The sequence below is a fragment of the Ailuropoda melanoleuca genome, chromosome 2 (assembly GCF_002007445.2).
Source record: "Ailuropoda melanoleuca isolate Jingjing chromosome 2, ASM200744v2, whole genome shotgun sequence".
NCBI classification, from domain to species: Eukaryota; Metazoa; Chordata; class Mammalia; order Carnivora; family Ursidae; genus Ailuropoda; species Ailuropoda melanoleuca.
The window spans coordinates 77,510,237-77,519,792 of NC_048219.1; positions in this window are offsets into that span (position 1 = coordinate 77,510,237).

The following is a 9,556-nucleotide window of genomic DNA, read 5'->3' on the forward strand; positions in this document are numbered from 1 at the left end:
AAGTCGGCTGTAGGGCAGGGAGCGGGCGATGGAGGGAGGCGCAGAGCGGGCTGACAGAAGCTCTGCTCACGGTTCCGCTTGGGTAGTCGATACGTGTCAGAATCATCGTCCTAAAGCGGTGAGTGTTGTAAATATCTTAGCACATGTGACTAAGCCAGGAGGAGACGGTTCCCCCGGCCGGATGAGTCACTTACTCAGTTTAAGGACACCAGCCTTTGCTGTGCCCCCATGTGTCCCCAGCGGAGCCAGGAGCCGGGACAGAGAGCCGGGTCCACCGGTGCTGCTGAGGCTGTGCCGGTGATGTATCTTGCAATGTGCCACCGTCTCCCTATTTTCTAAAAACAGCTTTATTTAGGGGCACCTGGGTGGCTCGGGCAGTTGAGTGTCCAGCTCTTGGTTCGGTTCAGGTTGTGATCTCATGGATCCTGGGATCGAGCCCTGTACCCGGCTCCCTGTCCGGGGCTGAGTCCACTTGAACATTCTCGCCCTCTGCCCCTCCCCCCACTCCCACTCACGCATGCGCACTCTCTCGCAAATAATACATCTTTTTAAAAAAAAAGCTTTATTTAGATAATTGGCATACAATAAACTGCACATATTAAAAGTGTACAATCCGATACGTCCTGGCATAAGTATATACGCATGAAACCATCACAAATAATCAAGGTAGTGAACATCTCTCTCACCCCGAAAGTTTCTTTGATTTCTTTTGTAATTCCTCCCTCCTTCCCCTCACCCCAGTTCACGATGAACTACCGATCTGTTTTCTGTCACTGTAGATTAGTTGGCACTTTCTAGTGTTACATAAATGGAATCATGCACATGGGATCATACAGTATGTACTCTTTTTCTGTCGGGCTCTTTTCAGCGGGCAGAATTATTTTAAGATGCGTCCGGGTTGTTGCGTGTATCAATCGCTCCTTGCCTTTGTATTGCCATGTACTATTCCACGGTGCAGCTATCCTACAAATTGTTCATCCCTTCATTTGTTGATGGACCTTTGAGTTGTTTCCAGTTTGGGGCTGTTACAAATAAAGCTGTTATGAACATTCATGCCCTAGTCTCTGCATGAACTTATGCTTTTGTTTCTGTGGGGGTGGAACGATCCCTACAGTTTGACGAAGCATCTGCAAGCAATCCCAGATTGGCTGAATCTTTCGGAATCTCTCCAGGATGCTCCTAGGTTCCGGGAGAGGGTATTTTTGTTTTCTCAAAGAGAAAGCAGGCGGACAAGGACAGGTACCTGAGGACACACAGAAGAGGTTGGGGAAAGGGGAGATAATTGTTAAGTGACCACAGCTAAACATTGTTTTCCTTGAGCCAGTAGGATATGGTCCTTTACAATGTCACTACCGGGGCTGAACAGCTAGTCATCAGCTTTGACCTCCAGGCTGCCATCCTGGGGCACAGCTGTGGCCAGAGCAGAGGCCTGGTCCAGCGTTTTGGGCATTGAGGGGGTATGTGGACCTGGGAGAGATGCTAACACTAGGCTCTGGATGCTGGGGAAGTTGGTTGGGTGGTGGACACTGGGGTCAGCACTGGGCTGTGCCTAAGTTCAGAGAGCAAACTCTCCCCACTTCTCAGACCCAGACCTCCTGCCATACTTCACATACAGTTCCATTTAGTACCAAAAAACCCCTTCCCTTTTCCCAGCCAGCCCTGAGTCTGCACAGGAACAGCTGGCCTAGGATACTGGGGTGCCCCCTTCCATCTGGGTAGCTAGGTTCAGCCTGCCTGGGGCTCGGCCCTCCTTACCCTGGGGGGTTTGAAAAGTGGCCTCCAGAAACAGAATCATAGTTTCAGAGGCATGGGGATGGAGGCCCCCTGGCTCCTCAGCACCTCCAGTGACTTACCAATTGGTTACATTGTCCATTTAGCCAACAACCAGTTATTGGGCACAGGCACTGTGCTGGGCTCATGGGTTACAGAGGGGACATACGTGAACAGCCTTCCAGGTGCTCATGTCCAGGGGGCAGCCCAACAAAAGGCCAGAGGCAAGTACACCACTGGTAAATGAGTGCCACTTTGCAGACAAGCCCTGGGGCCGTGGTGGACCTACCCAGCTTCGAGGGTCCAATTCCTCTGGGCTGAGACCTGAAGCAGGAGGGGGGTAATCTGCAGGGCAGAGGAGTGGAAGGGGTCCCGAGTGGGAGGGGGCTGCACATGGCAGGGCCCAGCTGTGTGTGAGTCCAGGATGGTGTCTCCCACCCCTGCAGCCCCCCATCCTGCCGTCTGCGGGGCCATGTGTGCCTGGGGTGCTCCTCAGAGAAGACGGCTCCCCCTCACCCCACCCCGCTGCTCGGCAGCCTGCAGGCAAGATGGGGTGATGGGTGTTATGGCTAAAAAGTACAATGCCATAAATGCTGCGTGAGAACCAGGGCTTCTAAGGGTAGACAAAAACAAGACTATTCTGATTGCTATAAAACCATAAAAAAATTCACCTTTCTCATTTCTTTTCTCTTCCTGACATTGCTTGTCTTCTGCACTCTCATTGGCACAGCAACCTGTCATTCTTGACAACAGAGTCCACTGAGAAGCTCAAATGTATTTGAGCTGCGTGTGCAAAGGTCACGGTGGACACAACATGCAGGAAACAGAGCTTGGAACTGGTTACAAGAGCTCACTGAACAATGACAGTATTCACAGCAGCTACCATCCACGGAGCATGCGCTCTGGGTCAGGCACAGGGCCCGCTGCCTGAGCTATCGTGTCTCATTCCATCCCCCCACCCTGGCGATAGCAGTCGGTACTATTCGTGTCTCAAGTTTGGGGAAACTGAGTCACGGGGCGGTTTGCTCGCTAAGGTCCACCTCCCGAGATGGTGGAGCTGAAATGTGAACCCAGACGTGTTCACCTGTGTGTGAAAAGTGTGTGCGACATGTGGGGCGGCAGGCGGGCGTGGGCTCTATGTGGGACTCCCCGTGCCCAAGGAAGTCAGCGAGGGCTCCCTGGGGAGGCAGCCCTGGAGCTGAGGGACCAGTGGTCCAGGCGGGGAAAAGGCATGAAGGGGAGAAGGCACAGAGAGAGGACCTTCCAGCGCAGTGGTGGGAAGGCCCAGAAGAGTGATCGTCTGAAGACTGCAGTGTGCGGCCCTCAGGAAGATAGGGGTCCACGTTAGGCAGGGTCCACACAGGCCACACAGGCTGTAGAGTGATGGGGTGCACCACAGTTCACCAACTGGGGCGTCTGCTGCTGGTTTCCTCCTGCCGAGCCTGAGGCTGGGTGACAGGGAGGAGGAAGGGGCTGAGGTCCCAGACCCGGGGCATTGACGATCCATGGTGGAAGCTCCGCCACCCCTCCTCTTCATATTATTAAATTTTGCATGAAGGTTCAATATATAAAACAGATAGAAGCTGTTCTCCTTGAGGTGGGGGTGGGGTGGGGATCCTGAGCCCTACCTGCTGGGCGAATTCCCTGTTCCTTGGGGCCTCTTCAGCTCCTCGGATCACAGTCTGACGCCCACTGGTCATTACTGTCCAGCGCTGCCCAGTTGAGTTCTGACCTGCCTGATCGCCCTGGTCACCCCCCACCCCGGATTTGAACTTTGGCCCCCTTCTCCGCAGCTTGCAGGCAAGTGACACGGTCCAATCAGGTCATTGCCCAAGAACCTGATCGCCTTGCTCTCCACTTTGACCTCTGGCTCTATTACCAGCAGCAGCCCGGAGCAGGCCTGAGGCCCAGGGCTTCCATCCGACCAATTGGACACCGAACCGTGAAAAACGAACTCCCCTATCAGGTCCCAGGGCCTCTCAGACCTCAGCATGGGCTCCCCCTTCTGACCTTAACTCCCGCACTCCAGTTTCTGGAACAAAGGATGAGCAGGGCTGTGCACACCTCGGGGGGAGTCTCCATCACCCCAGCTGTTTGCACTGGGACTGGACTTGCTGGGGAGAGGTGGCCTGGAGGCAGGGGCAGGGTGAGTCAAGGCTGGAAGTGGATAGAAGCTGCTTTCTGCAGGTCAGGGAACAAACTACCATCCGGTCTGAATGGCCCAGGCTCACGTTTCTGTAGTGCAGCTCTGCTCCGTCTCTCAGCACCTGAAGCCATTAGCGGTGCGAGCAGGTGCTCTCCACACGACATGTGATTGCTCAGCGCATAAAGCATGCTGGGTGCTGTGCTCAGTGGTGGACACAGAGGTGTAGTGGCGGTGGGGGGCAAAAAACAAAAAGGTGTGGGTCCACGGAAATCTCCAGAGCCACGTTACAGAATGGCCCACAGGATAAGATGAACGTGGCATGCACAGTGCCCAGCTCTGAGCCTGTTACCCGAGAAAATAATGGAAGCATTTGCAACCGGATCACAGAGGAGGGAACACTTAGGTTGGGGGGGGGGAGGAGGGAGGTAAGCAAAGGGAGGAGGGGAAGATCTCGTCTCTTAGGAGCAGCCTGAACTGAGTCTTATAGGATAAATGGGATGTCCCAAAGCAGAGAAGAGGTTTGGTTCATGGAGCCGAAGGGATATGGAAAAGGGGGCATTCCAGGCATGTGTAAAAATAGCACGTTTGAGGGAAGGCACAGATGTCTGCGAAAGCCTCGTTTACCTGGCAAACTCTGAACTCAGGAATGTTCTGCCTGCATGACGTCAGGCCCCCTTCGATACTACATGGCTTAGTGGAGAGCTGCTCTGGACTCAGACAGACCAGCCTCAAATTCTAGTGGTGTGGCCTCGGGGCATGTTGCGATCTTTGATCTTTCGGAATCTCAGTTCCTCACCCGCAGAGGGGAGTTGGCTGCTGACCTTGCTAGTCTTTTGTGATGTAGGGGCCACAGGAAACAATGCAGCCAGAGGTCATGGCCCACAGGACTTTGCTTCTGTCTCTTCTATGAGGTGCAGAAACTGAGACTCCAAATTCTGGAATTAGGAGGTTTCAGGAGCGGTCTGCTCCAGCCTCTTGTCAATGCAGGGAGTCCCTCTACTGCTGCAGAGGTGACGTCCGGACTCTGAAAGGCACTTCTGTCCTCATGCAAGGGTCACTGGCCCACCACAGCCCTGGCTGTAGCCATTTATTGGCTCACTCTGACCCTGTTCCAGGGGAGGGGTAAAAAGGAGAAGAGAGTGATTAGGAATAGGGGTCCCTGGCTCGTAGATGTAGAGACTCAGAAAGGGACTTGGAAATCACTGATCCTAACCGGAATTATGTAGATGCTGAGGGCTGGCTCCACTCCGTGACATCGCAGTGAATTGACCAATCCCTGCAGGTTCTGCCACCTGCCCTCCCTTCCCCACCCCCAGCATCTAGGGCTGGGTGCTTGGAGGGTCCTGCACTGTGTGTCATTCAAATCACCATTACTGTCCTGAAACGCTAGAGGTGTGGGATGGACCAGGCAGGACAGAGAGCTGTGGCTGAGGCCTTGTCCCTGCATGGTCAGGGACACTGGGGCAGAAGGAGCAGACTGGGGAGGGCTGGTGGGACTAAACCCACCGACTGGGGTGGGGTAGGCCAGCAGTAGTTTTCAGGAAGGATGTCAGGTTGAAGAAGGCAAAGCTGTAGCTGACAGTCCATGTTGGAGGCGGGACAGAGGTGGTGAGGCCTCACCACGGGGCAGGGCCCAGAGACCCCATGGGATCCCGGCATGGATGGAGCCAGTAGGCAGCAGTCAGCATGGAGGTATCTCCCGTTCCCGATCCAGAGGGCCAAGGCTTGGCAAGAGCAAGGCAGACCCCCATCCTGGAGGAAGGGGCCACTGGCTAGGGTCCTGGACGTGGGCTCGGATCCTGGGAACCTGGCAAGCGTGAGCTGTGGCCTGGCTGAGGCAGCTAGTAGGGTCGGGTGGCCTGGCTGTGGGGAGGGTGGCTATAAACGCTGGGCGCCAAGCAGGTCACCAGGGGCTGGCATAGGAAGGGCAGAGCCTCCAGACCAGGGCTCACGGTGGCCTCGGATTAGACGTGTGCCTGCTTCTCAGCTGCTCAACCTGCTGGGTGACCTTGGGCGATTCCTTTACCCCCCATAGGCCTCAGTTTTCCATCCGCAAACTGAGGGTAACCATAAGGTAAAATTATGCCTTCCTCCCAGGTTCTTTGAGGGTTAAAAGAAAAGTGACATGACATTGTACTGAAGTGAGGAGCCGCCTCTGTCTCACCCTGAGGTCCTTGCGTCCGTGAGTCCCCCAGGTCAGCGACCTGGCCTCTGGCTTCCTCTGCGTCCCTCAGCATTCAGGACGGGGCTTTGGCCTGCCGTGCAGACTCAGGGAGAGGACAGGCCACAGCTGAGACCAGCCTACGGGGCCCTGGCAGCAGGCAAGGTTGCAAGGAGGGAACAGCCTGGTGATGGATGACGCTGCCAGCCCTTGCCCATCTGGCAGCCTGAGCAATTTGCATAAAAACAAAGACAGCTCCAGCGGCATGAAATATTGATGCCCTGAGACTTTCCAGAGTGGCGTTTTGGTCTGGCTCGGCGAGGGCCTGGCTCCTGGCCCCCGTGGTAATGGCACCTCCTGCCTTTTGAGGTTGATTCCAAGGGGCTGCAGGAAGGGAGAGTGTCCCGGTGGAGAGGGCCACCTGCGAGTCCTTGCGGACCTCCATTAGTCTCGGGTTTCAGGTGATACTGACTTTAATCAAACTGGGTTGGAAAAAAACACATTGGATCAAGTTCTGAGTGGCTCAGTTTCTTGTGTGATGAAGGCAGATGGGAGCTCAGTCCCCTCAGCAGGCCTCGCTTCCCTCCCTGACCCTCACGAAGCAACCCACTGACCAAGTGGCAACCTTTCAAGAGTGGCAGGGTGGGGAGGGAGGAGGCCCAGCTCTGAGGAAGCGCTAAGATGGGGAGGTGTGACTGTGGCCATTACATGCTCATCAGCGTCCTGGGGGGGGGGTGCACTTCTGAAAAATGCCCACGTAGGGCAGCCCTCAGTGCCAGCCTTCATAGATCCCTCTTCTAACACTGAAGCCCTGAGCAAGATTGGTGGCCAGGTGCAGCCCCCTCACCCTCAAATCCCAGGTGGAAAGGGGAAGGTGCTTTACGCAGACACGCCCTTTTGGGTCTCTGTCCCCAGGGCAGGGCCAGGACTCTGTTTATCTCTAATTTGGCCTCCCCCAGGAGGTGGGGTTGGTAATATAAAAGCTCCCTTTTCAGCTCCGTCCCCGCAGGCGCTGCCTTCTGGCCTAGTCCCCTCCATCTCCATCTGCCAAAGGAGTGCGAACATTCAGCTCCAGCCAGATTCCTACCGCCAGAGCAGGCCCGTCCTAATAGGTCTCTCCGTGTGAGCGCCTCCAGGCCGCGGGCCAAGGCTTAGTCATCTTTGCATCCTCAGCTCCTGGCACACAGGAGGCACCTGAAAAATGTCTGATGAAATTAACAGAGTCTTGGAGCGCGGGGCGGGGCGGGGCCTAGGGCTGACCAATAGGATGAAGGGAGCGTCCTGCAGGCCAATAGCAAGGTCTGTTAGCTCCTGGCAGAGAGGTTCAGTAGGGGAGAGGGGCTTCTCCTCTTCCTGGTTGGTTGGCAAGAAGCAGTAAGCTTCGTTTTGGCCAGGGGTCCCGGCTTTCATCAGAGCTACAGTTGGCCAGCATTTTGGGCTGTGGTGTGTATGGGTGTTTAAAACTTTACTTAAAAAGCAGTACATACTCACAATAGAAAAATTGTGAGAAATAAGAGGATAACAAAGACAACTGTCATGTTCTCAACTAGTTGAGTCATTTCTTAACATTCTTCTTCTAAATATGGCTGCCTTGGCTGGAGTAAGGGTTGGAGTAAGGTCGGTTCCCCATTCTGTGAGCAAGTGATACCAATCCCGCACCTACCTGCTCAGCCCTTGGCTCTGGAAACAATCCCCTTGGCTTGGTATTTCCCACTTCACTGGTTTAAAATTAGAATGGTTTGCCCGTTCTGGGCGGGTCCAGCAAGGTCTTTGTGAATGGGCTCAAGAGCCCAGATCCATTGGGGTCACTCTTTTTACCTTTGTTTGGTGACCCAGCACTGGCAGCGCCCCATCTGATCAGGGCCTGGACACTGCCTGATTCCTCACTCCAACTGGAGTGTGGAGGAAGGGAGTGGGGGAGTGGGGAGCCCTTTAAATAGGAGGTGGTCCTGCTGTGTAGGAAAGACTGTTAACCTAGGGCCTTCTCTGAGACCAGAGGTTTGACATCCACTTTCTGAGGGCTTACGGTGTGTTCCACGCTCTTCTAAGTTCTTTGCAAATGTTATTTAATCCCTCATAAACACCCTTCATTTATGCTTTTCTTTATTTAACAGATAGCATGGCTATTTACAATAGCATTACCATTGACTAAAGTTAGAGCCTTGGGGTCCTTCTTGACTCCCTCCCCGGCCCCATTTTCTGTATCTTTTGTCTCTGCCCCACCTTTCCTTCTTCTGCGGGCCACGGGTGCTTCGAAGGGGCCTAGGCACAGGTTCTTCTGCCTTTTCCTGCAGTCTTTCCTCCACGTAGCATCCTGAGTGATTGTTCCAGTATGCAAATCACATCTGTCACTCCCCTCCTCAAAATTCTTCAATGACTCACTGTCTTCTATGGTGCAAAATTGAAACTCCTTTCATGGTGTATGCGGCTGATTGTCCCTGAATATTGGTTCTCCCTTCTTGCTTAAGCCCATCATTTTTGACTAGGTGGGAGGTTGCAAGAACAAAGACCGCATTTTCCAACTGCCCTCATCACTGGGTGTTGTCAAGTGACTGAGGCGGGAGTAAGCGAGGTGTCACCTGGCAGCTTGCTGGGCACCTTGTTTTATGAGTCTGCATTCACACACTCTCTGCTCTCTTCTTTGTCTATTTTTAACTCTCTGCCAGCTGGAATAAAATGTTCTTTCTTGATCCTGAGGTCAAGTCCATGCACAAGGAAGCAACAAGATAGAAGGAGACTGACTCCCTGATACTAGAATCCAGTCCAGCTCTGGATCACAAATCTGGCCTTTATGCTAGAGAGAAATCATATTTTATCTTGTTTAAGTCACTTTGTTTTTGTCACTTGCAGTCAAACCCAGCCCAGCACAGAAGACCAGTCCCACCTCATTTTGCTGCCCAACATTCCTGTGTAGGTCTTTCATTGCTGCTGGGATGACATGCCCCCAGACTCTGTCCATGTTGTCCCCTTCACCTGGGATGATTCCCTGGCCCCATTCCCTGGGACCTCCTGCATTTGGCAAACCCTTGGGTCCTTTGAGACCTGGCCATGGCATCATCTTCTTTTCAGAGCTTCCTTGTGGTCATACTCGGTCACTCAGGCCCTCCTTCCCCTGTGCTCCTACAGAACGAGGTACATTTCTGAATATAGCACTGATCATGTTGTAATTATGTCTCCTTTTCCTTTGTCCAAGGACAATATCTAATTCATCTTTACATTATCTCCAACTAGCCGTTTGGCAGAGCGTAAGCTTCTAATCCATTCTTGCTGAATAAATGAAAATGGGTTTTGGGGAAGGACCAAAGAGATTTGGTGGGACCTCAGGAGAGGCACAAGTCTCTGTCAGCTGAAAACTCTTCTCTCTGAGTTTGAATTATGTCCGTGTAGCTATAGAATGGTCTAGAAGGTAGCTCCTGAAAGTTCAACCTGAGATCCAAATTCTCTGCTTTTTAGGACGGTTTCAGCACTCCAGGTTCTCT